Source organism: Oncorhynchus mykiss, chromosome 16 (assembly GCF_057628025.1).
Source record: "Oncorhynchus mykiss isolate SJ-2025 chromosome 16, ASM5762802v1, whole genome shotgun sequence".
In the NCBI taxonomy this organism is placed as follows: Eukaryota; Metazoa; Chordata; class Actinopteri; order Salmoniformes; family Salmonidae; genus Oncorhynchus; species Oncorhynchus mykiss.
In genome coordinates, this window is record NC_143037.1 from 40267937 (window position 1) to 40295288 (window position 27352).

Sequence of the window (27352 nt, forward strand, 5' to 3'; positions counted from 1 at the left end):
TGGTTATCCAGCCTTCTAGCTCTATAGGCCACAGTAGCATAGGTTACAGGTTTGTAGTCAAGCCACAGATTTCAGGTGAGATCCCATGATACACTCAACAATACAACAACACGTTTCTCATGAATAACCATTAAGCCATTTGCTAAGATTTCCCCCATTTTGACATGTGGAAACCTGTTGTCACTCTTACCCTGACGGGAAGCTCCAGACACTTTTTTGGTCCTATCTGAGGCATTTTTAAATTCATGTCAAATTGGCCATATTCTGAAGACACTCTTAGGCTGCAGGGTAATCGAACTGGCCACATCTAAAGTCAAGCCACAGGTAACAGGTGAGAAACCTTGTTAAACCCTAAAAGAAAAAGAAAAACTTGATTGCATTGAAAATAACCATTAAGTCATTCAGGTCGCAGACTCCCCTATAGGCATGGTTTGAAACCCCCTCCTGACAATTTTTTAGCGCCTGCATGTCATGCACCTTTGTAAAATCCAGTTGAAAAATAAATGACTTAAGGTAACGTAAATGACACCTAGTTAATATGAGTAGTGAATAACTATCGTATTTTTAATATTCTGCAAAAACAGCTAGTTGATGAGAGGCTGAAAGAGAATTGCAAGAATCGCGCAATTTCACAGGCGGGCCCCAAACAGGCAAATAACAAAAATAATCTCGGAACGCAGAACTCGTCGGTCGTTGTCAGTGGATTGTATTGGCGGGAAGAACAAAAATATCGTCTGCAGGGTAATCAAAGTCGCCGCATCTAATGTCAAGACACAGGTGAGCTGCCTTGTTAAACCCTAAAAATAAATAATAACACGATTGCGTTGAAATGACCCATTAAGCCATTTGTAAGGATTGTGGACCTGTTGTCACTCTTACCCTGATGGTTGCTGATATTTCCAGACACTTTTTCAGTCTTATCTGAGGAATTGTATCATTTATATCAGAATGGCCATATTCTGATGCCAGTTTAGCGCTCATTCAATGACGATTTACTACTCTTTCCCATTGAAGGCCATATTGAGGTTAAATCAATGACTGGACTTTTTAATTTATAAAAACAAATGACTATTGAAAGTGCAAGTCAGTATCGTGCATAGTTGTTCTGGTCTCTGTGGTGATTTTAGAGCGTTGTTCATATTTCTACTTTTACCGCATACACTTTAACCCGATACCCAGTTACTGTGCTGTAGTCAGGATGGCCGAGCGGTCTAAGGCACTGCGTTCAGGTCGCAGTCTCCCATGGAGGCGTGGGTTCAATCCCACTTCTGACGGTTTTTTAGTGCCTCTCAGGAGTCATGCTGCTCAGCAGTAATAATAAGAATGATGAAATAACAACTTCACACAGTGAAATAACAATTCATAATAAACACTCTCAAATGCAGACCTTCTGGAGCTGAGCAAAGATCAAGGTTAAATAAGAAAACAGCTGGACTTAATAACAAATGAATGAGGGGAACATTTTGTGTTATTGCATTATAATGAGTTACTGCATTATCTTTCAGTTGTTAAATTTCACTTTCTGTAGGCTATGCCTGTTGGCCCATTCACTCCTAACAAGCTTGTTTTCTTCTGTCAACGTTGTCGTGGCCGAGTGGTTAAGGCGATGGACTAGAAATCCATTAGGATCTTCCTGCGCAGGTTCAAATCCTGCCGACAACGAAAATGCATTTTTTTGACCCCTCCGGAGGTTGAAGTTTAGTCGTGTTTCTTATACCAATCGCATCCTCTCAGATCTCCGCAAGTACATAGGGATTAGTTGTCCATTTGGGATAGGACTGCAGGCCATCTATCCCACTTCACACCTTTACACACCTGGTTATCCAGCCTTCTAGCTCTATAGGCCACAGTAGCATAGGTTACAGGTTTGTAGTCAAGCCACAGATTTCAGGTGAGATCCCATGATACACTCAACAATACAACAACACGATTCTCATGAATAACCATTAAGCCATTTGCTAAGATTTCCCCCATTTTGACATGTGGAAACCTGTTGTCACTCTTACCCTGACGGGAAGCTCCGGACACTTTTTTGGTCCTATCTGAGGCATTTTTAAATTCATGTCAAATTGGCCATATTCTGAAGACACTCTTATAGTCTGCAGGGTAATCGAACTGGCCACATCTAAAGTCAAGCCACAGGTAACAGGTGAGAAACCTTGTTAAACCCTAAAAGAAAAAGAAAAAACTCAATTGCATTGAAAATAACCATTAAGTCATTCAGGTCGCAGACTCCCCTATAGGCATGGTTTGAAACCCCCTCCTGACAACTTTTTAGCGCCTGCATGTCATGCACCTTTGTAAAATCCAGTTGAAAAATAAATGACTTAAGGTAACGTAAATGACACCTAGTTAATATGAGTAGTGAATAACTATCGTATTTGTAATATTCTGCAAAAACAGCTAGTTGATGAGAGGCTGAAAGAGAATTGCAAGAATCGCGCAATTTCACAGGCGGGCCCCAAACAGGCAAATAACAAAAATAATCTCGGAACGCAGAACTCGTCGGTCGTTGTCAGTGGATTTTATTGGCGGGAAGAACAAAAATATCGTCTGCAGGGTAATCAAAGTCGCCGCATCTAATGTCAAATCACAGGTGAGCTGCCTTGTTAAACCCTGAAAATAAATAATAACACAATTGCGTTGAAATGACTCATTAAGCCATTTGTAAGGATTTCCCCCATGTGGACCTGTTGTCACTCTTACCCTGATGGTTGCTGATATTTCCAGACACTTTTTCAGTCTTATCTGAGGAATTTTATCATTTATATCAGAATGGCCATATTCTGATGCCAGTTTAGCGCTCATTCAATGACGATTTACTACTCTTTCCCATTGAAGGCCATATTGAGGTTAAATCAATGACTGGACTTTTTAATTTATAAAAACAAATGACTATTGAAAGTGCAAGTCAGTATCGTGCATAGTTGTTCTGGTCTCTGTGGTGATTTTAGAGTGTTGTTCATATTTCTACTTTTACCGCATACACTTTAACCCGATACCCAGTTACTGTGCTGTAGTCAGGATGGCCGAGCGGTCTAAGGCGCTGCGTTCAGTTTGCAGTCTCCCATGGAGGCGTGGGTTCAAATCCCACTTCTGAAAGTTTTTTAGTGCCTCTCAGGAGTCATGCTGCTCAGCAGTAATAATAAGAATGATGAAATAACAACTTCACACAGTGAAATAACAATTCATAATAAACACTCTCAAATGCAGACCTTCTGGAGCTGAGCAAAGATCAAGGTTAAATAAGAAAACAGCTGGACTTAATAACAAATGAATGAGGGGAACATTTTGTGTTATTGCATTATAATGAGTTACTGCATTATCTTTCAGTTGTTAAATTTCACTTTCTGTAGGCTATGCCTGTTGGCCCATTCACTCCTAACAAGCTTGTTTTCTTCTGTCAACGTTGTCGTGGCCGAGTGGTTAAGGCGATGGACTAGAAATCCATTAGGATCTTCCTGCGCAGGTTCAAATCCTGCCGACAACGAAAATGCATTTTTTTGACCCCTCCGGAGGTTGAAGTTTAGTCGTGTTTCTTATACCAATCGCATCCTCTCAGATCTCCGCAAGTACATAGGGATTAGTTGTCCATTTGGGATAGGACTGCAGGCCATCTGTCCCACTTCACACCTTTACACACCTGGTTATCCAGCCTTCTAGCTCTATAGGCCACAGTAGCATAGGTTACAGGTTTGTAGTCAAGCCACAGATTTCAGGTGAGATCCCATGATACACTCAACAATACAACAACACGATTCTCATGAATAACCATGAAGCCATTTGCTAAGATTTCCCCCATTTTGACATGTGGAAACCTGTTGTCACTCTTACCCTGACGGGAAGCTCCAGACACTTTTTTGGTCCTATCTGAGGCATTTTTAAATTCATGTCAAATTGGCCATATTCTGAAGACACTCTTAGGCTGCAGGGTAATCGAACTGGCCACATCTAAAGTCAAGCCACAGGTAACAGGTGAGAAACCTTGTTAAACCCTAAAAGAAAAAGAAAAACTTGATTGCATTGAAAATAACCATTAAGTCATTCAGGTCGCAGACTCCCCTATAGGCATGGTTTGAAACCCCCTCCTGACAATTTTTTAGCGCCTGCATGTCATGCACCTTTGTAAAATCCAGTTGAAAAATAAATGACTTAAGGTAACGTAAATGACACCTAGTTAATATGAGTAGTGAATAACTATCGTATTTTTAATATTCTGCAAAAACAGCTAGTTGATGAGAGGCTGAAAGAGAATTGCAAGAATCGCGCAATTTCACAGGCGGGCCCCAAACAGGCAAATAACAAAAATAATCTCGGAACGCAGAACTCGTCGGTCGTTGTCAGTGGATTGTATTGGCGGGAAGAACAAAAATATCGTCTGCAGGGTAATCAAAGTCGCCGCATCTAATGTCAAGACACAGGTGAGCTGCCTTGTTAAACCCTAAAAATAAATAATAACACGATTGCGTTGAAATGACCCATTAAGCCATTTGTAAGGATTGTGGACCTGTTGTCACTCTTACCCTGATGGTTGCTGATATTTCCAGACACTTTTTCAGTCTTATCTGAGGAATTTTATCATTTATATCAGAATGGCCATATTCTGATGCCAGTTTAGCGCTCATTCAATGGCGATTTACTACTCTTTCCCATTGAAGGCCATATTGAGGTTAAATCAATGACTGGACTTTTTAATTTATAAAAACAAATGACTATTGAAAGTGCAAGTCAGTATTGTGCATAGTTGTTCTGGTCTCTGTGGTGATTTTAGAGCGTTGTTCATATTTCTACTTTTACCGCATACACTTTAACCCGATACCCAGTTACTGTGCTGTAGTCAGGATGGCCGAGCGGTCTAAGGCGCTGCGTTCATGTCGCAGTCTTCCATGGAGGCGTGGGTTCAAATCCCACTTCTGACAGTTTTTTAGTGCCTCTCAGGAGTCATGCTGCTCAGCAGTAATAATAAGAATGATGAAATAACAACTTCACACAGTGAAATAACAATTCATAATAAACACTCTCAAATGCAGACCTTCTGGAGCTGAGCAAAGATCAAGGTTAAATAAGAAAACAGCTGGACTTAATAACAAATGAATGAGGGGAACATTTTGTGTTATTGCATTATAATGAGTTACTGCATTATCTTTCAGTTGTTAAATTTCACTTTCTGTAGGCTATGCCTGTTGGCCCATTCACTCCTAACAAGCTTGTTTTCTTCTGTCAATGTTGTCGTGGCCGAGTGGTTAAGGCGATGGACTAGAAATCCATTAGGATCTTCCTGTGCAGGTTCAAATCCTGCCGACAACGAAAATGCATTTTTTTGACCCCTCCGGAGGTTGAAGTTTAGTCGTGTTTCTTATACCAATCGCATCCTCTCAGATCTCCGCAAGTACATAGGGATTAGTTGTCCATTTGGGATAGGACTGCAGGCCATCTGTCCCACTTCACACCTTTACACACCTGGTTATCCAGCCTTCTAGCTCTATAGGCCACAGTAGCATAGGTTACAGGTTTGTAGTCAAGCCACAGATTTCAGGTGAGATCCCATGATACACTCAACAATACAACAACACGATTCTCATGAATAACCATGAAGCCATTTGCTAAGATTTCCCCCATTTTGACATGTGGAAACCTGTTGTCACTCTTACCCTGACGGGAAGCTCCGGACACTTTTTTCGTCCTATCTGAGGCATTTTTAAATTCATGTCAAATTGGCCATATTCTGAAGACACTCTTAGGCTGCAGGGTAATCGAACTGGCCACATCTAAAGTCAAGCCACAGGTAACAGGTGAAAAACCTTGTTAAACCCTAAAAGAAAAAGAAAAAACTCGATTGCATTGAAAATAACCATTAAGTCATTCAGGTCGCAGACTCCCCTATAGGCATGGTTTGAAACCCCCTCCTGACAACTTTTTAGCGCCTGCATGTCATGCACCTTTGTAAAATCCAGTTGAAAAATAAATGACTTAAGGTAACGTAAATGACACCTAGTTAATATGAGTAGTGAATAACTATCGTATTTTTAATATTCTGCAAAAACAGCTAGTTGATGAGAGGCTGAAAGAGAATTGCAAGAATCGCGCAATTTCACAGGCGGGCCCCAAACAGGCAAATAACAAAAATAATCTCGGAACGCAGAACTCGTCGGTCGTTGTCAGTGGATTGTATTGGCGGCAAGAACAAAAATATTGTCTGCAGGGTAATCAAAGTCGCCACATCTAATGTCAAGTCACAGGTGAGCTGCCTTGTTAAACCCTAAAAATAAATAATAACACGATTGCGTTGAAATGACTCATTAAGCCATTTGTAAGGATTTCCCCCATGTGGACCTGTTGTCACTCTTACCCTGATGGTTGCTGATATTTCCAGACACTTTTTCAGTCTTATCTGAGGAATTTTATCATTTATATCAGAATGGCCATATTCTGATGCCAGTTTAGCGCTCATTCAATGACGATTTACTACTCTTTCCCATTGAAGGCCATATTGAGGTTAAATCAATGACTGGACTTTTTAATTTATAAAAACAAATGACTATTGAAAGTGCAAGTCAGTATCGTGCATAGTTGTTCTGGTCTCTGTGGTGATTTTAGAGCGTTGTTCATATTTCTACTTTTACCGCATACACTTTAACCCGATACCCAGTTACTGTGCTGTAGTCAGGATGGCCGAGCGGTCTAAGGCGCTGCGTTCAGGTCGCAGTCTCCTATGGAGGCGTGGGTTCAAATCCCACTTCTGACAGTTTTTTAGTGCCTCTCAGGAGTCATGCTGCTCAGCAGTAATAATAAGAATGATGAAATAACAACTTCACACAGTGAAATAACAATTCATAATAAACACTCTCAAATGCAGACCTTCTGGAGCTGAGCAAAGATCAAGGTCAAATAAGAAAACAGCTGGACTTAATAACAAATGAATGAGGGGAACATTTTGTGTTATTGCATTATAATGAGTTACTGCAATATCTTTCAGTTGTTAAATTTCACTTTCTGTATAGGCATGGTTTGAAACCCCCTCCTGACAACTTTTTAGCGCCTGCATGTCATGCACCTTTGTAAAATCCAGTTGAAAAATAAATGACTTAAGGTAACGTAAATGACACCTAGTTAATATGAGTAGTGAATAACTATCCTATTTTTAATATTCTGCAAAAACAGCTAGTTGATGAGAGGCTGAAAGAGAATTGCAAGAATCGCGCAATTTCACAGGCGGGCCCCAAACAGGCAAATAACAAAAATAATCTCGGAACGCAGAACTCGTCGGTCGTTGTCAGTGGATTGTATTGGCGGGAAGAAGAAAAATATCGTCTGCAGGGTAATCGAAGTCGCCGCATCTAATGTCAAGTCACAGGTTAGCTGCCTTGTTAAACCCTAAAAATAAATAATAACACGATTGCGTTGAAATGACCCATTAAGCCATTTGTAAGGATTTCCCCCATGTGGACCTGTTGTCACTCTTACCCTGATGGTTGCTGATATTTCCAGACACTTTTTCAGTCTTATCTGAGGAATTTTATCATTTATATCAGAATGGCCATATTCTGATGCCAGTTTAGCGTTCATTCAATGACGATTTACTACTCTTTCCCATTGAAGGCCATATTGAGGTTAAATCAATGACTGGACTTTTTAATTTATAAAAACAAATGACTACTGAACGTGCAAGTCAGTATCGTGCATAGTTGTTCTGGTCTCTGTGGTGATTTTAGAGCGTTGTTCATATTTCTACTTTTACCGCATACACTTTAACCCGATACCCAGTTACTGTGCTGTAGTCAGGATGGCCGAGCGGTCTAAGGCGCTGCGTTCAGGTCGCAGTCTCCCATGGAGGCGTGGGTTCAAATCCCACTTCTGACAGTTTTTTAGTGCCTCTCAGGAGTCATGCTGCTCAGCAGTAATAATAAGAATGATGAAATAACAACTTCACACAGTGAAATAACAATTCATAATAAACACTCTCAAATGCAGACCTTCTGGAGCTGAGCAAAGATCAAGGTTAAATAAGAAAACAGCTGGACTTAATAACAAATGAATGATGGGAACATTTTGTGTTATTGCATTATAATGAGTTTCTGCATTATCTTTCAGTTGCTAAATTTCACTTTCTGTAGGCTATGCCTGTTGGCCCATTCACTCCTAACAAGCCTGTTTTCTTCTGTCAACGTTGTCGTGGCCGAGTGGTTAAGGCGATGGACTAGAAATCCATTAGGATCTTCCTGCGCAGGTTCAAATCCTGCCGACAACGAAAATGCATTTTTTTGACCCCTCCGGAGGTGGAAGTTTAGTCGTGTTTCTTATACCAATCGCATCCTCTCAGATCTCCGCAAGTACATAGGGATTAGTTGTCCATTTGGGATAGGACTGCAGGCCATCTATCCCACTTCACACCTTTACACACCTGGTTATCCAGCCTTCTAGCTCTATAGGCCACAGTAGCATAGGTTACAGGTTTGTAGTCAAGCCACAGATTTCAGGTGAGATCCCATGATACACTCAACAATACAACAACACGATTCTCATGAATAACCATTAAGCCATTTGCTAAGATTTCCCCCATTTTGACATGTGGAAACCTGTTGTCACTCTTACCCTGACGGGAAGCTCCAGACACTTTTTTGGTCCTATCTGAGGCATTTTTAAATTCATGTCAAATTGGCCATATTCTGAAGACACTCTTATAGTCTGCAGGGTAATCGAACTGGCCACATCTAAAGTCAAGCCACAGGTAACAGGTGAGAAACCTTGTTAAACCCTAAAAGAAAAAGAAAAAACTCGATTGCATTGAAAATAACCATTAAGTCATTCAGGTCGCAGACTCCCCTATAGGCATGGTTTGAAACCCCCTCCTGACAACTTTTTAGCGCCTGCATGTCATGCACCTTTGTAAAATCCAGTTGAAAAATAAATGACTTAAGGTAACGTAAATGACACCTAGTTAATATGAGTAGTGAATAACTATCGTATTTTTAATATTCTGCAAAAACAGCTAGTTGATGAGAGGCTGAAAGAGAATTGCAAGAATCGCGCAATTTCACAGGCGGGCCCCAAACAGGCAAATAACAAAAATAATCTCGGAACGCAGAACTCGTCGGTCGTTGTCAGTGGATTGTATTGGCGGGAAGAACAAGAATATCGTCTGCAGGGTAATCGAAGTCGCCGCATCTAATGTCAAGTCACAGGTGAGCTGCCTTGTTAAACCCTAAAAATAAATAATAACACGATTGCGTTGAAATGACCCATTAAGCCATTTGTAAGGATTTCCCCCATGTGGACCTGTTGTCACTCTTACCCTGATAGTTGCTGATATTTCCAGACACTTTTTCAGTCTTATCTGAGGAATTTTATCATTTATATCAGAATGGCCATATTCTGATGCCAGTTTAGCGCTCATTCAATGACGATTTACTACTCTTTCCCATTGAAGGCCATATTGAGGTTAAATCAATGACTGGACTTTTTAATTTATAAAAACAAATGACTATTGAAAGTGCAAGTCAGTATCGTGCATAGTTGTTCTGGTCTCTGTGGTGATTTTAGAGCGTTGTTCATATTTCTACTTTTACCGCATACACTTTAACCCGATACCCAGTTACTGTGCTGTAGTCAGGATGGCCGAGCGGTCTAAGGCGCTGCGTTCAGGTCGCAGTCTCCCATGGAGGCGTGGGTTCAAATCCCACTTCTGAGAGTATTTTAGTGCCTCTCAGGAGTCATGCTGCTCAGCAGTAATAATAACGATTAAAACATTCCCTAACCAGAAACAGTGGATTGATGGCAGCATTCGCGTGAAACTGAAAGCGCGAACCACTGTTTTTAATAAGGGCAAGGTGTCTGGTAACATGACCGAATACAAACAGCGCAGCTATTCCCTCCGCAAGGCTATCAAACAAGCTAAGCGTCAGTACAGAGACAAAGTAGAATCTCAATTCAACGGCTCAGACACAAGAGGCATGTGGCAGGGTCTACAGTCAATCACGGACTACAGGAAGAAATCCAGCCCAGTCACGGACCAGGATGTCCTGCTCCCAGGCAGACTAAATAACTTTTTTGCCCGCTTTGAGGACAATACAGTGCCACTGACACGGCCTGCAACGAAAACATGCGGTCTCTCCTTCACTGCAGCCGAGGTGAGTAAGACATTTAAACGTGTTAACCCTCGCAAGGCTGCAGGCCCAGACGGCATCCCCAGCCGCGCCCTCAGAGCATGTGCAGACCAGCTGGTCGGTGTGTTTACAGACATATTCAATCAATCCCTATACCAGTCTGCTGTTCCCACATGCTTCAAGAGGGCCACCATTGTTCCTGTTCCCAAGAAAGCTAAGGTAACTGAGCTAAACGACTACCGCCCCGTAGCACTCACTTCCTTCATCATGAAGTGCTTTGAGAGACTAGTCAAGGACCATATCACCTCCACCCTACCTGACACCCTAGACCCACTCCAATTTGCTTACCGCCCAAATAGGTCCACAGACGATGCAATCTCAACCACACTGCACACTGCCCTAACCCATCTGGACAAGAGGAATACCTATGTGAGAATGCTGTTCATTGACTACAGCTCGGCATTCAACACCATAGTACCCTCCAAGCTCGTCATCAAGCTCGAGACCCTGGGTCTCGACCCCGCCCTGTGCAACTGGGTACTGGACTTCCTGACGGGCCGCCCCCAGGTGGTGAGGGTAGGCAACAACATCTCCTCCCCGCTGATCCTCAACACTGGGGCCCCACAAGGGTGCGTTCTGAGCCCTCTCCTGTACTCCTTGTTCACCCACGACTGCGTGGCCACGCACGCCTCCAACTCAATCATCAAGTTTGCGGACGACACAACAGTGGTAGGCTTGATTACCAACAACGTCGAGACGGCCTACAGGGAGGAGGTGAGGGCCCTCGGAGTGTGGTGTCAGGAAAATAACCTCACACTCAACGTCAACAAAACTAAGGAGATGATTGTGGACTTCAGGAAACAGCAGAGGGAACACCCCCCTATCCACATCGATGGAACAGTAGTGGAGAGGGTAGCAAGTTTTAAGTTCCTCGGCATACACATCACAGACAAACTGAATTGGTCCACTCACACAGACAGCATTGTGAAGAAGGCGCAGCAGCGCCTCTTCAACCTCAGGAGGCTGAAGAAATTCGGCTTGTCACCAAAAGCACTCACAAACTTCTACAGATGCACAATCGAGAGCATCCTGGCGGGCTGTATCACCGCCTGGTACGGTAACTGCTCCGCCCTCAACCGTAAGGCTCTCCAGAGGGTAGTGAGGTCTGCACAACGCATCACCGGGGGCAAACTACCTGCCCTCCAGGACACCTACACCACCCGATGTCACAGGAAGGCCATAAAGATCATCAAAGACATCAACCACCCGAGCCACTGCCTGTTCACCCCGCTATCATCCAGAAGGCGAGGTCAGTACAGGTGCATCAAAGCTGGGACCTTAGAGACTGAAAAACAGCTTCTATCTCAAGGCCATCAGACTGTTATTAAACAGCCACCACTAACATTGAGTGGCTGCTGCCAACACACTGACACTGACTCAACTCCAGCCACTTTAATAATGGGAATTGATGGGAAATGATGTAAATATATCACTAGCCACTTTAAACAATGCTACCTTATATAATGTTACTTACCCTACATTATTCATCTCATATGCATACGTATATACTGTACTCTATATCATCGACTGTATCCTTATGTAATACATGTATCACTAGCCACTTTAATTACCTATGCCACTTTGTTTACATACTCATCTCATATGTATGTACTGTACTCGATACCATCTACTGTATCTTGTCTATGCTACTCTGTACCATCACTCATTCATATATCCTTATGTACATATTCTTTATCCCCTTACACTGTGTACAAGACAGTAGTTTTGGAATTGTTAGTTAGATTACTTGTTGGTTATTACTGCATTGTCGGAACTAGAAGCACAAGCATTTCGCTACACTCGCATTAACATCTGCTAACCATGTGTATGTGACAAATAAAATTTGATTTGATTTGATTTGAAGTTACAGGTGAGCTGCCTTGTTAAACCCTAATAATAAATAATAACACGATTGCGTTGAAATGACCCATTAAGCCATTTGTAAGGATTTCCCCCATGTGGACCTGTTGTCACTCTTACCCTGATGGTTGCTGATATTTCCAGACACTTTTTCGGTCTTATCTGAGGAATTTTATCATTCATATCAGAATGGCCATATTCTGAGGCCAGTTTAGCGCTCATTCAATGACGATTTACTACTCTTTCCCATTGAAGGCCATATTGAGGTTAAATCAATGACTGGACTTTTTAATTTATAAAAACAAATGACTATTGAAAGTGCAAGTCAGTATCGTGCATAGTTGTTCTGGTCTCTGTGGTGATTTTAGAGCGTTGTTCATATTTCTACTTTTACCGCATACACTTTAACCCAATACCCAGCTACTGTGCTGTAGTCAGGATGGCCGAGCGGTCTAAGGTGCTGCGTTCAGGTTGCAGTCTCCCATGGTGGTGTGGGTTCAAATCCCACTTCTGACAGTTTCTTAGTGCCTCTCAGGAGTCATGCTGCTCATCAGTAATAATAATAATGATGAAATAACAACTTCACACAGTGAAATAACAATTCATAATAAACACTCTCAAATGCAGACCTTCTGCAGCTGAGCAAAGATCAAGGTTAAATAAGAAAACAGCTGGACTTCATAACAAATGAATGAGGGGAACATTTTGTGTTATTGCATTATAATGAGTTACTGCATTATCTTTCAGTTGTTAAATTTCACTTTCTTTAGGCTATGCCTGTTGGCCCATTCACTCCTAACAAGCCTGTTTTCTTCTGTCAACGTTGTCGTGGCCGAGTGGTTAAGGCGATGGACTAGAAATCCAATAGGATCTTCCTGCGCAGGTTCAAATCTTGCCGACAACAAAAATGCATTTTTTTGACCCCTCCGGAGGTTGAAGTTTAGTCGTGTTTCTTATACCAATCGCATCCTCTCAGATCTCCGCAAGTACATAGGGATTAGTTGTCCATTTGGGATAGGACTGCAGGCCATCTATCCCACTTCACACCTTTACACACCTGGTTATCCAGCCTTCTAGCTCTATAGGCCACAGTAGCATAGGTTACAGGTTTGTCGTCAAGCCACAGATTTCAGGTGAGATCCCATGATACACTCAACAATACAACAACACGATTCTCATGAATAACCATTAAGCCATTTGCTGAGATTTCCCCCATTTTGACATGTGGAAACCTGTTGTCACTCTTACCCTGACGGGAAGCTCCAGACACTTTTTTGGTCCTATCTGAGGCATTTTTAAATTCATGTCAAATTGGCCATATTCTGAAGACACTCTTAGGCTGCAGGGTAATCGAACTGGCCACATCTAAAGTCAATCCACAGGTAACAGGTGAGAAACCTTGTTAAACCCTAAAAGAAAAAGAAAAAACTCGATTGCATTGAAAATAACCATTAAGTCATTCAGGTCGCAGACTCCCCTATAGGCATGGTTTGAAACCCCCTCCTGACAATTTTTTAGCGCCTGCATGTCATGCACCTTTGTAAAATCCAGTTGAAAAATAAATGACTTGAGGTAACGTAAATGACACCTAGTTAATATGAGTAGTGAATAACTATCGTATTTTTAATATTCTGCAAAAACAGCTAGTTGATGAGAGGCTGAAAGAGAATTGCAAGAATCGCGCAATTTCACAGGCGGGCCCCAAACAGGCAAATAACAAAAATAATCTCGGAACGCAGAACTCGTCGGTCGTTGTCAGTGGATTGTATTGGCGGGAAGAACAAAAATATCGTCTGCAGGGTAATCAAAGTCGCCGCATCTAATGTCAAGTCACAGGTGAGCTGCCTTGTTAAACCCTAAAAATAAATAATAACACGATTGCGTTGAAATGACTCATTAAGCCATTTGTAAGGATTTCCCCCATGTGGACCTGTTGTCACTCTTACCCTGATGGTTGCTGATATTTCCAGACACTTTTTCAGTCTTATCTGAGGAATTTTATCATTTATATCAGAATGGCCATATTCTGATGCCAGTTTAGCGCTCATTCAATGACGATTTACTACTCTTTCCCATTGAAGGCCATATTGAGGTTAAATCAATGACTGGACTTTTTAATTTATAAAAACAAATGACTATTGAAAGTTCCAGTCAGTATCGTGCATAGTTGTTCTGGTCTCTGTGGTGATTTTAGAGCGTTGTTCATATTTCTACTTTTACCGCATACACTTTAACCCGATACCCAGTTACTGTGCTGTAGTCAGGATGGCCGAGCGGTCTAAGGAGCTGCGTTCAGGTCGCAGTCTCCCATGGAGGCGTGGGTTCAAATCCCACTTCTGACAGTTTTTTAGTGCATCTCAGGAGTCATGCTGCTCAGCAGTAATAATAAGAATGATGAAATAACAACTTCACACAGTGAAATAACAATTCATAATAAACACTCTCAAATGCAGACCTTCTGGAGCTGAGCAAAGATCAAGGTTAAATAAGAAAACAGCTGGACTTAATAACAAATGAATGAGGGGAACATTTTGTGTTACTGCATTATAATGAGTTACTGCATTATCTTTCAGTTGTTAAATTTCACTTTCTGTAGGCTATGCCTGTTGGCCCATTCACTCCTAACAAGCTTGTTTTCTTCTGTCAACGTTGTCGTGGCCGAGTGGTTAAGGCGATGGACTAGAAATCCATTAGGATCTTCCTGCGCAGGTTCAAATCCTGCCGACAACGAAAATGCATGTTTTTGACCCCTCCGGAGGTTGAAGTTTAGTCGTGTTTCTTATACCAATCCAATACGCATCCTCTCAGATCTCTCTCAGATCTCCGCAAGTACATAGGGATTAGTTGTCCATTTGGGATAGGACTGCAGACCATCTATCCCACTTCACACCTTTACACACCTGGTTATCCAGCCTTTTAGCTCTATAGGCCACAGTAGCATAGGTTACAGGTTTGTAGTCAAGCCACAGATTTCAGGTGAGATCCCATGATACACTCAACAATACAACAACACGATTCTCATGAATAACCATTAAGCCATTTGCTAACATTTCCCCCATTTTGACATGTGGAAATCTGTTGTCACTCTAACCCTGACGGGAAGCTCCAGACACTTTTTTGGTCCTATCTGAGGCATTTTTAAATTCATGTCAAATTGGCCATATTCTGAAGACACTCTTATAGTCTGCAGGGTAATCGAACTGGCCACATCTAAAGTCAAGCCACAGGTAACAGGTGAGAAACCTTGTTAAACCCTAAAAGAAAAAGAAAAAACTTGATTGCATTGAAAATAACCATTAAGTCATTCAGGTCGCAGACTCCCCTATAGGCATGGTTTGAAACCCCCTCCTGGCAACTTTTTAGCGCCTGCATGTCATGCACCTTTGTAAAATCCAGTTGAAAAATAAATGACTTAAGGTAACGTAAATGACACCTAGTTAATATGAGTAGTGAATAACTATCGTATTTTTAATATTCTGCAAAAACAGCTAGTTGATGAGAGGCTGAAAGAGAATTACAAGAATCGCGCAATTTCACAGGCGGGCCCCAAACAGGCAAATAACAAAAATAATCTCGGAACGCAGAACTCGTCGGTCGTTGTCAGTGGATTGTATTGGCGGGAAGAACAAGAATATCGTCTGCAGGGTAATCGAAGTCGCCGCATCTAATGTCAAGTCACAGGTAAGCTGCCTTGTTAAACCCTAAAAATAAATAATAACACGATTGCGTTGAAATGACCCATTAAGCCATTTGTAAGGATTTCCCCCATGTGGACCTGTTGTCACTCTTACCCTGATGGTTGTTGATATTTCCAGACACTTTTTCAGTCTTATCTGAGGAATTTTATCATTTATATCAGAATGGCCATATTCTGATGCCAGTTTAGCGCTCATTCAATGACGATTTACTACTCTTTCCCATTGAAGGCCATATTGAGGTTAAATCAATGACTGGACTTTTTAATTTATAAAAACAAATGACTATTGAAAGTGCAAGTCAGTATCGTGCATAGTTGTTCTGGTCTCTGTGGTGATTTTAGAGCGTTGTTCATATTTCTACTTTGAGGGGAACATTTTGAGTTACTGCATTATCTTTCAGTTGTTAAATTTCACTTTCTGTAGGCTATGCCTGTTGGCCCATTCACTCCTAACAAGCTTGTTTTCTTCTGTCAACGTTGTCGTGGCCGAGTGGTTAAGGTGATGGACTAGAAATCCATTAGGATCTTCCTGCGCAGGTTCAAATCCAGCCGACAACGAAAATGCATTTTTTTGACCCCTCCGGAGGTTGAAGTTTAGTCGTGTTTCTTATACCAATCGCATCCTCTCAGATCTCCGCAAGTACATAGGGATTAGTTGTCCATTTGGGATAGGACTGCAGGCCATCTGTCCCACTTCACACCTTTACACACCTGGTTATCCAGCCTTCTAGCTCTATAGGCCACAGTAGCATAGGTTATAGGTTTGTAGTCAAGCCACAGATTTCAGGTGAGATCCCATGATACACTCAACAATACAACAACACGATTCTCATGAATAACCATTAAGCCATTTGCTAAGATTTCCCCCATTTTGACATGTGGAAACCTGTTGTCACTCTTACCCTGACGGGAAGCTCCAGACACTTTTTTGGTCCTAACTGAGGCATTTTTAAATTCATGTCAAATTGGCCATATTCTGAAGACACTCTTATAGTCTGCAGGGTAATCGAACTGGCCACATCTAAAGTCAAGCCACAGGTAACAGGTGAGAAACCTTGTTAAACCCTAAAAGAAAAAGAAAAAACTCGATTGCATTGAAAATAACCATTAAGTCATTCAGGTCGCTGACTCCCCTATAGGCATGGTTTGAAACCCCCTCCTGACAACTTTTTAGCGCCTGCATGTCATGCACCTTTGTAAAATCCAGTTGAAAAATAAATGACTTAAGGTAACGTAAATGACACCTAGTTAATATGAGTAGAGAATAACTATCGTATTTTTAATATTCTGCAAAAACAGCTAGTTGATGAGAGGCTGAAAGAGAATTGCAAGAATCGCGCAATTTCACAGGAGGGCCCCAAACAGGCAAATAACAAAAATAATCTCGGAACGCAGAACTCGTCGGTCGTTGTCAGTGGATTGTATTGGCGGGAAGAACAAGAATATCGTCTGCAGGGTAATCGAAGTCGCCGCATCTAATGTCAAGTCACAGGTGAGCTGCCTTGTTAAACCCTAAAAATAAATAATAACACGATTGCGTTGAAATGACACATTAAGCCATTTGTAAGGATTTCCCCCATGTGGACCTGTTGTCACTCTTACCCTGATGGTTGCTGATATTTCCAGACACTTTTTCAGTCTTATCTGAGGAATTTTATCATTTATATCAGAATGGCCATATTCTGATGCCAGTTTAGCGCTCATTCAATGACGATTTACTACTCTTTCCCATTGAAGGCCATATTGAGGTTAAATCAATGACTGGACTTTTTCATTTATAAAAACAAATGACTATTGAAAGTGCAAGTCAGTATCGTGCATAGTTGTTCTGGTCTCTGTGGTGATTTTAGAGCGTTGTTCATATTTCTACTTTTACCGCATACACTTTAACCCGATACCCAGTTACTGTGCTGTAGTCAGGATGGCCGAGCGGTCTAAGGCGCTGCGTTCAGGTCGCAGTCTCCAATGGAGGCGTGGGTTCAAATCCCACTTCTGACAGTTTTTTAGTGCCTCTCAGGAGTCATGCTGCTCAGCAGTAATAATAAGAATGATGAAATAACAACTTCACACAGTGAAATAACAATTCATAATAAACACTCTCAAATGCAGACCTACTGGAGCTGAGCAAAGATCAAGGTTAAATAAGAAAACAGCTGGACTTAATAACAAATGAATGAGGGGAACATTTTGTGTTATTGCATTATAATGAGTTACTGCATTATCTTTCAGTTGTTAAATTTCACTTTCTGTAGGCTATGCCTGTTGGCCCATTCACTCCTAACAAGCCTGTTTTCTTCTGTCAACGTTGTCGTGGCCGAGTGGTTAAGGCGATGGACTTGAAATCCATTAGGATCTTCCTGCGTAGGTTCAAATCCTGCCAACAACGAAAATGCATTTTTTTGACCCCTCCGGATGTTGAAGTTTAGTCGTGTTTCTTATACCAATCGCATCCTCTCAGATCTCCGCAAGTACATAGGGATTAGTTGTCCATTTGGGATAGGACTGCAGGCCATCTGTCCCACTTCACACCTTTACACACCTCGTTATCCAGCCTTCTAGCTCTATAGGCCACAGTAGCATAGGTTACAGGTTTGTAGTCAAGCCACAGATTTCAGGTGAGATCCCATCATACACTCAACAATACAACAACACGATTCTCATGAATAACCATGAAGCCATTTGCTAAGATTTCCCCCATTTTGACATGTGGAAACCTGTTGTCACTCTTACCCTGACGGGAAGCTCCAGACACTTTTTTGGTCCTAACTGAGGCATTTTTAAATTCATGTCAAATTGGCCATATTCTGAAGACACTCTTAGGCTGCAGGGTAATCGAACTGGCCACATCTAAAGTCAAGCCACAGGTAACAGGTGAGAAACCTTGTTAAACCCTAAAAGAAAAAGAAAAAACTTGATTGCATTGAAAATAACCATTAAGTCATTCAGGTCGCAGACTCCCCTATAGGCATGGTTTGAAACCCCCTCCTGACAACTTTTTAGCGCCTGCATGTCATGCACCTTTGTAAAATCCAGTTGAAAAATAAATGACTTAAGGTAACGTAAATGACACCTAGTTAATATGAGTAGTGAATAACTATCGTATTTTTAATATTCTGCAAAAACAGCTAGTTGATGAGAGGCTGAAAGAGAATTGCAAGAATCGCGCAATTTCACAGGCGGGCCCCAAACAGGCAAATAACAAAAATAATCTCGGAACGCAGAACTCGTCGGTCGTTGTCAGTGGATTGTATTGGCGGGAAGAACAAAAATATCGTCTGCAGGGTAATCAAAGTCGCCGCATCTAATGTCAAGACACGGGTGAGCTGCCTTGTTAAACCCTAAAAATAAATAATAACACGATTGCGTTGAAATGACTCATTAAGCCATTTGTAAGGATTTCCCCCATGTGGACCTGTTGTCACTCTTACCCTGATGGTTGCTGATATTTCCAGACACTTTTTCAGTCTTATCTGAGGAATTGTATCATTTATATCAGAATGGCCATATTCTGATGCCAGTTTAGCGCTCATTCAATGACGATTTACTACTCTTTCCCATTGAAGGCCATATTGAGGTTAAATCAATGACTGGACTTTTTAATTTATAAAAACAAATGACTATTGAAAGTGCAAGTCAGTATCGTGCATAGTTGTTCTGGTCTCTGTGGTGATTTTAGAGCGTTGTTCATATTTCTACTTTTACCGCATACACTTTAACTCGATACCCAGTTACTGCGCTGTAGTCAGGATGGCCGAGCGGTCTAAGGCGCTGCGTTCAGGTCGCAGTCTCCCATGGAGGCGTGGGTTCAAATCCCACTTCTGACAGTTTTTTAGTGCCTCTCAGGAGTCATGCTGCTCAGCAGTAATAATAAGAATGATGAAATAACAACTTCACACAGTGAAATAACAATTCATAATAAACACTCTCAAATGCAGACCTTCTGGAGCTGAGCAAAGATCAAGGTTAAATAAGAAAATAGCTGGACTTAATAACAAATGAATGAGGGGAACATTTTGTGTTATTGCATTATAATGAGTTACTGCATTATCTTTCAGTTGTTAAATTTCACTTTCTGTAGGCTATGCCTGTTGGCCCATTCACTCCTAACAAGCCTGTTTTCTTCTGTCAACGTTGTCGTGGCCGAGTGGTTAAGGCGATGGACTTGAAATCCATTAGGATCTTCCTGCGTAGGTTCAAATCCTGCCAACAACGAAAATGCATTTTTTTGACCCCTCCGGATGTTGAAGTTTAGTCGTGTTTCTTATACCAATCGCATCCTCTCAGATCTCCGCAAGTACATAGGGATTAGTTGTCCATTTGGGATAGGACTGCAGGCCATCTGTCCCACTTCACACCTTTACACACCTGGTTATCCAGCCTTCTAGCTCTATAGGCCACAGTAGCATAGGTTACAGGTTTGTAGTCAAGCCACAGATTTCAGGTGAGATCCCATGATACACTCAACAATACAACAACACGATTCTCATGAATAACCATGAAGCCATTTGCTAAGATTTCCCCCATTTTGACATGTGGAAACCTGTTGTCACTCTTACCCTGACGGGAAGCTCCAGACACTTTTTTGGTCCTAACTGAGGCATTTTTAAATTCATGTCAAATTGGCCATATTCTGAAGACACTCTTAGGCTGCAGGGTAATCGAACTGGCCACATCTAAAGTCAAGCCACAGGTAACAGGTGAGAAACCTTGTTAAACCCTAAAAGAAAAAGAAAAAACTCGATTGCATTGAAAATAACCATTAAGTCATTCAGGTCGCAAACTCCCCTATAGGCATGGTTTGAAACCCCCTCCTGACAACTTTTTAGCGCCTGCATGTCATGCACCTTTGTAAAATCCAGTTGAAAAATAAATGACTTAAGGTAACGTAAATGACACCTAGTTAATATGAGTAGTGAATAACTATCGTATTTTTAATATTCTGCAAAAACAGCTAGTTGATGAGAGGCTGAAAGAGAATTGCAAGAATCGCGCAATTTCACAGGCGGGCCCCAAACAGGCAAATAACAAAAATAATCTCGGAACGCAGAACTCGTCGGTCGTTGTCAGTGGATTGTATTGGCGGGAAGAACAAAAATATCGTCTGCAGGGTAATCAAAGTCGCCGCATCTAATGTCAAGACACGGGTGAGCTGCCTTGTTAAACCCTAAAAATAAATATTAACACGATTGCGTTGAAATGACTCATTAAGCCATTTGTAAGGATTTCCCCCATGTGGACCTGTTGTCACTCTTACCCTGATGGTTGCTGATATTTCCAGACACTTTTTCAGTCTTATCTGAGGAATTTTATCATTTATATCAGAATGGCCATATTCTGATGCCAGTTTAGCGCTCATTCAATGACGATTTACTACTCTTTCCCATTGAAGGCCATATTGAGGTTAAATCAATGACTGGACTTTTTAATTTATAAAAACAAATGACTATTGAAAGTGCAAGTCAGTATCGTGCATAGTTGTTCTGGTCTCTGTGGTGATTTTAGAGCTTTGTTCATATTTCTACTTTTACCGCATACACTTTAACTCGATACCCAGTTACTGCGCTGTAGTCAGGATGGCCGAGCGGTCTAAGGCGCTGCGTTCAGATAGCAGTCTCCCATGGAGGCGTGGGTTCAAATCCAACTTCTGACAGTTTTTTAGTGCCTCTCAGGAGTCATGCTGCTCAGCAGTAATAATAAGAATGATGAAATAACAACTTCACACAGTGAAATAACAATTCATAATAAACACTCTCAAATGCAGACCTTCTGGAGCTGAGCAAAGATCAAGGTTAAATAAGAAAACAGCTGGACTTAATAACAAATGAATGAGGGGAACATTTTGTGTTATTGCATTATAATGAGTTACTGCATTATCTTTCAGTTGTTAAATTTCACTTTCTGTAGGCTATGCCTGTTGGCCCATTCACTCCTAACAAGCTTGTTTTCTTCTGTCAACGTTGTCGTGGCCGAGTGGTTAAGGCGATGGACTAGAAATCCATTAGGATCTTCCTGCGCACGTTCAAATCCTGCCGACAACGAAAATACATTTTTTTGACCCCTCCGGAGGTTGAAGTTTAGTCGTGTTTCTTATACCAATCGCATCCTCTCAGATCTCCGCAAGTACATAGGGATTAGTTGTCCATTTGGGATAGGACTGCAGGCCATCTATCCCACTTCACACCTGGTTATCCAGCCTTCTAGCTCTATAGGCCACAGTAGCATAGGTTACAGGTTTGTAGTCAAGCCACAGATTTCAGGTGAGATCCCATGATACACTCAACAATACAACAACACGATTCTCATGAATAACCATGAAGCCATTTGCTAAGATTTCCCCCATTTTGACATGTGGAAACCTGTTGTCACTCTTACCCTGACGGGAAGCTCCAGACACTTTTTTGGTCCTATCTGAGGCATTTTTAAATTCATGTCAAATTGGCCATATTCTGAAGACACTCTTAGGCTGCAGGGTAATCGAACTGGCCACATCTAAAGTCAAGCCACAGGTAACAGGTGAGAAACCTTGTTAAACCCTAAAAGAAAAAGAAAAACTCGATTGCATTGAAAATAACCATTAAGTCATTCAGGTCGCAGACTCCCCTATAGGCATGGTTTGAAACCCCCTCCTGACAATTTTTTAGCGACTGCATGTCATGCACCTTTGTAAAATCCAGTTGAAAAATAAATGACTTAAGGTAACGTAAATGACACCTAGTTAATATGAGTAGTGAATAACTATCGTATTTTTAATATTCTGCAAAAACAGCTAGTTGATGAGAGGCTGAAAGAGAATTGCAAGAATCGCGCAATTTCACAGGCGGGCCCCAAACAGGCAAATAACAAAAATAATCTCGGAACGCAGAACTCGTCGGTCGTTGTCAGTGGATTGTATTGGCGGGAAGAACAAAAATATTGTCTGCAGGGTAATCAAAGTCGCCGCATCTAATGTCAAGTCACAGGTGAGCTGCCTTGTTAAACCCTAAAAATAAATAATAACACGATTGCGTTGAAATGACTCATTAAGCCATTTGTAAGGATTTCCCCAATGTGGACCTGTTGTCACTCTTACCCTGATGGTTGCTGATATTTCCAGACACTTTTTCAGTCTTATCTGAGGAATTGTATCATTTATATCAGAATGGCCATATTCTGATGCCAGTTTAGCGCTCATTCAATGACGATTTACTACTCTTTCCCATTGAAGGCCATATTGAGGTTAAATCAATGACTGGACTTTTTAATTTATAAAAACAAATGACTATTGAAAGTGCAAGTCAGTATCGTGCATAGTTGTTCTGGTCTCTGTTGTGATTTTAGAGCGTTGTTCATATTTCTACTTTTACCGCATACACTTTAACCTGATACCCAGTTACTGTGCTGTAGTCAGGATGGCCGAGCGGTCTAAGGTGCTGCGTTCAGTTCGCAGTCTCCCATGGAGGCGTGGGTTCAAATCCCACTTCTGACAGTTTTTTAGTGCCTCTCAGGAGTCATGCTGCTCAGCAGTAATAATAAGAATGATGAAATAACAACTTCACACAGTGAAATAACAATTCATAATAAACACTCTCAAATGCAGACCTTCTGGAGCTGAGCAAAGATCAAGGTTAAATAAGAAAACAGCTGGACTTAATAACAAATGAATGAGGGGAACATTTTGTGTTATTGCATTATAATGAGTTACTGCATTATCTTTCAGTTGTTAAATTTCACTTTCTGTAGGCTATGCCTGTTGGCCCATTCACTCCTAACAAGCTTGTTTTCTTCTGTCAAAGTTGTCGTGGCCGAGTGGTTAAGGCGATGGACTAGAAATCCATTAGGATCTTCCTGTGCAGGTTCAAATCCTGCCGACAACGAAAATGCATTTTTTTGACCCCTCCGGAGGTTGAAGTTTAGTCGTGTTTCTTATACCAATCGCATCCTCTCAGATCTCCGCAAGTACATAGGGATTAGTTGTCCATTTGGGATAGGACTGCAGGCCATCTGTCCCACTTCACACCTTTACACACCTGGTTATCCAGCCTTCTAGCTCTATAGGCCACAGTAGCATAGGTTACAGGTTTGTAGTCAAGCCACAGATTTCAGGTGAGATCCCATGATACACTCAACAATACAACAACACGATTCTCATGAATAACCATGAAGCCATTTGCTAAGATTTCCCCCATTTTGACATGTGGAAACCTGTTGTCACTCTTACCCTGACGGGAAGCTCCAGACACTTTTTTGGTCCTATCTGAGGCATTTTTAAATTCATGTCAAATTGGCCATATTCTGAAGACACTCTTAGGCTGCAGGGTAATCGAACTGGCCACATCTAAAGTCAAGCCACAGGTAACAGGTGAGAAACCTTGTTAAACCCTAAAAGAAAAAGAAAAACTCGATTGCATTGAAAATAACCATTAAGTCATTCAGGTCGCAGACTCCCCTATAGGCATGGTTTGAAACCCCCTCCTGACAATTTTTTAGCGACTGCATGTCATGCACCTTTGTAAAATCCAGTTGAAAAATAAATGACTTAAGGTAACGTAAATGACACCTAGTTAATATGAGTAGTGAATAACTATCGTATTTTTAATATTCTGCAAAAACAGCTAGTTGATGAGAGGCTGAAAGAGAATTGCAAGAATCGCGCAATTTCACAGGCGGGCCCCAAACAGGCAAATAACAAAAATAATCTCGGAACGCAGAACTCGTCGGTCGTTGTCAGTGGATTGTATTGGCGGGAAGAACAAAAATATTGTCTGCAGGGTAATCAAAGTCGCCGCATCTAATGTCAAGTCACAGGTGAGCTGCCTTGTTAAACCCTAAAAATAAATAATAACACGATTGCGTTGAAATGACTCATTAAGCCATTTGTAAGGATTTCCCCAATGTGGACCTGTTGTCACTCTTACCCTGATGGTTGCTGATATTTCCAGACACTTTTTCAGTCTTATCTGAGGAATTGTATCATTTATATCAGAATGGCCATATTCTGATGCCAGTTTAGCGCTCATTCAATGACGATTTACTACTCTTTCCCATTGAAGGCCATATTGAGGTTAAATCAATGACTGGACTTTTTAATTTATAAAAACAAATGACTATTGAAAGTGCAAGTCAGTATCGTGCATAGTTGTTCTGGTCTCTGTTGTGATTTTAGAGCGTTGTTCATATTTCTACTTTTACCGCATACACTTTAACCTGATACCCAGTTACTGTGCTGTAGTCAGGATGGCCGAGCGGTCTAAGGTGCTGCGTTCAGTTCGCAGTCTCCCATGGAGGCGTGGGTTCAAATCCCACTTCTGACAGTTTTTTAGTGCCTCTCAGGAGTCATGCTGCTCAGCAGTAATAATAAGAATGATGAAATAACAACTTCACACAGTGAAATAACAATTCATAATAAACACTCTCAAATGCAGACCTTCTGGAGCTGAGCAAAGATCAAGGTTAAATAAGAAAACAGCTGGACTTAATAACAAATGAATGAGGGGAACATTTTGTGTTATTGCATTATAATGAGTTACTGCATTATCTTTCAGTTGTTAAATTTCACTTTCTGTAGGCTATGCCTGTTGGCCCATTCACTCCTAACAAGCTTGTTTTCTTCTGTCAACGTTGTCGTGGCCGAGTGGTTAAGGCGATGGACTAGAAATCCATTAGGATCTTACTGCGCAGGTTCAAATCCTGCCGACAACGAAAATGCATTTTTTTGACCCCTCCGGAGGTTGAAGTTTAGTCGTGTTTCTTATACCAATCACATCCTCTCAGATCTCCGCAAGTACATAGGGATTAGTTGTCCATTTGGGATAGGACTGCAGGCCATCTGTCCCACTTCACACCTTTACACACCTGGTTATCCAGCCTTCTAGCTCTATAGGCCACAGTAGCATAGGTTACAGGTTTGTAGTCAAGCCACAGATTTCAGGTGAGATCCCATGATACACTCAACAATACAACAACACGATTCTCATGAATAACCATGAAGCCATTTGCTAAGATTTCCCCCATTTTGACATGTGGAAACCTGTTGTCACTCTTACCCTGACGGGAAGCTCCAGACACTTTTTTGGTCCTATCTGAGGCATTTTTAAATTCATGTCAAATTTGCCATATTCTGAAGACACTCTTAGGCTGCAGGGTAATCGAACTGGCCACATCTAAAGTCAAGCCACAGGTAACAGGTGAGAAACCTTGTTAAACCCTAAAAGAAAAAGAAAAACTCGATTGCATTGAAAATAACCATTAAGTCATTCAGGTCGCAGACTCCCCTATAGGCATGGTTTGAAACCCCCTCCTGACAATTTTTTAGCGACTGCATGTCATGCACCTTTGTAAAATCCAGTTGAAAAATAAATGACTTAAGGTAACGTAAATGACACCTAGTTAATATGAGTAGTGAATAACTATCGTATTTTTAATATTCTGCAAAAACAGCTAGTTGATGAGAGGCTGAAAGAGAATTGCAAGAATCGCGCAATTTCACAGGCGGGCCCCAAACAGGCAAATAACAAAAATAATCTCGGAACGCAGAACTCGTCGGTCGTTGTCAGTGGATTGTATTGGCGGGAAGAACAAAAATATTGTCTGCAGGGTAATCAAAGTCGCCGCATCTAATGTCAAGTCACAGGTGAGCTGCCTTGTTAAACCCTAAAAATAAATAATAACACGATTGCGTTGAAATGACTCATTAAGCCATTTGTAAGGATTTCCCCAATGTGGACCTGTTGTCACTCTTACCCTGATGGTTGCTGATATTTCCAGACACTTTTTCAGTCTTATCTGAGGAATTGTATCATTTATATCAGAATGGCCATATTCTGATGCCAGTTTAGCGCTCATTCAATGACGATTTACTACTCTTTCCCATTGAAGGCCATATTGAGGTTAAATCAATGACTGGACTTTTTAATTTATAAAAACAAATGACTATTGAAAGTGCAAGTCAGTATCGTGCATAGTTGTTCTGGTCTCTGTTGTGATTGTAGAGCGTTGTTCATATTTCTACTTTTACCGCATACACTTTAACCCGATACCCAGTTACTGTGCTGTAGTCAGGATGGCAGAGCGGTCTAAGGCGCTGCGTTCAGTTCGCAGTCTCCCATGGAGGCGTGAGTTCAAATCCCACTTCTGACAGTTTTTTAGTGCCTCTCAGGAGTCATGCTGCTCAGCAGTAATAATAAGAATGATGAAATAACAACTTCACACAGTGAAATAACAATTCATAATAAACACTCTCAAATGCAGACCTTCTGGAGCTGAGCAAAGATCAAGGTTAAATAAGAAAACAGCTGGACTTAATAACAAATGAATGAGGGGAACATTTTGTGTTATTGCATTATAATGAGTTACTGCATTATCTTTCAGTTGTTAAATTTCACTTTCTGTAGGCTATGCCTGTTGGCCCATTCACTCCTAACAAGCCTGTTTTCTTCTGTCAACGTTGTCGTGGCCGAGTGGTTAAGGCGATGGACTAGAAATCCATTAGGATCTTCCTGCGCAGGTTCAAATCCTGCCGACAACGAAAATGCATTTTTTGACCCCTCCGGAGGTTGAAGTTTAGTCGTGTTTCTTATACCAATCGCATCCTCTCAGATCTCCGCAAGTACATAGGGATTAGTTGTCCATTTGGGATAGGACTGCAGGCCATCTG

General features: G+C 41.4%; 12 non-coding genes across 12 annotated transcripts; all 12 read left to right on the forward strand.

Annotated features, from left to right (window-relative positions):
- The first annotated feature begins 1580 nt into the window (after nucleotides 1–1580).
- trnas-aga (transfer RNA serine (anticodon AGA)) lies at nucleotides 1581–1662 on the forward strand. Its single transcript has one exon. It is a non-coding gene; the product is annotated as a tRNA-Ser (tRNA).
- A 1746-nt stretch (nucleotides 1663–3408) lies between these two features.
- Nucleotides 3409–3490, forward strand: trnas-aga (transfer RNA serine (anticodon AGA)). Its single transcript has one exon. It is a non-coding gene; the product is annotated as a tRNA-Ser (tRNA).
- Nucleotides 3491–4836: 1346 nt separating this feature from the next.
- Nucleotides 4837–4919, forward strand: trnam-cau (transfer RNA methionine (anticodon CAU)). The gene has a single exon. It is a non-coding gene; the product is annotated as a tRNA-Met (tRNA).
- A 1743-nt stretch (nucleotides 4920–6662) lies between these two features.
- On the forward strand, nucleotides 6663–6745 carry trnal-cag (transfer RNA leucine (anticodon CAG)). Its single transcript has one exon. It is a non-coding gene; the product is annotated as a tRNA-Leu (tRNA).
- A 1032-nt stretch (nucleotides 6746–7777) lies between these two features.
- On the forward strand, nucleotides 7778–7860 carry trnal-cag (transfer RNA leucine (anticodon CAG)). Its single transcript has one exon. It is a non-coding gene; the product is annotated as a tRNA-Leu (tRNA).
- A 306-nt stretch (nucleotides 7861–8166) lies between these two features.
- Nucleotides 8167–8248, forward strand: trnas-aga (transfer RNA serine (anticodon AGA)). The gene has a single exon. It is a non-coding gene; the product is annotated as a tRNA-Ser (tRNA).
- A 6423-nt stretch (nucleotides 8249–14671) lies between these two features.
- trnas-aga (transfer RNA serine (anticodon AGA)) lies at nucleotides 14672–14753 on the forward strand. The gene has a single exon. It is a non-coding gene; the product is annotated as a tRNA-Ser (tRNA).
- Nucleotides 14754–17635: 2882 nt separating this feature from the next.
- Nucleotides 17636–17718, forward strand: trnal-cag (transfer RNA leucine (anticodon CAG)). Its single transcript has one exon. It is a non-coding gene; the product is annotated as a tRNA-Leu (tRNA).
- A 306-nt stretch (nucleotides 17719–18024) lies between these two features.
- trnas-uga (transfer RNA serine (anticodon UGA)) lies at nucleotides 18025–18106 on the forward strand. The gene has a single exon. It is a non-coding gene; the product is annotated as a tRNA-Ser (tRNA).
- A 1355-nt stretch (nucleotides 18107–19461) lies between these two features.
- trnal-cag (transfer RNA leucine (anticodon CAG)) lies at nucleotides 19462–19544 on the forward strand. The gene has a single exon. It is a non-coding gene; the product is annotated as a tRNA-Leu (tRNA).
- A 306-nt stretch (nucleotides 19545–19850) lies between these two features.
- On the forward strand, nucleotides 19851–19932 carry trnas-uga (transfer RNA serine (anticodon UGA)). The gene has a single exon. It is a non-coding gene; the product is annotated as a tRNA-Ser (tRNA).
- Nucleotides 19933–27141: 7209 nt separating this feature from the next.
- On the forward strand, nucleotides 27142–27223 carry trnas-aga (transfer RNA serine (anticodon AGA)). The gene has a single exon. It is a non-coding gene; the product is annotated as a tRNA-Ser (tRNA).
- Nucleotides 27224–27352: the final 129 nt, after the last annotated feature.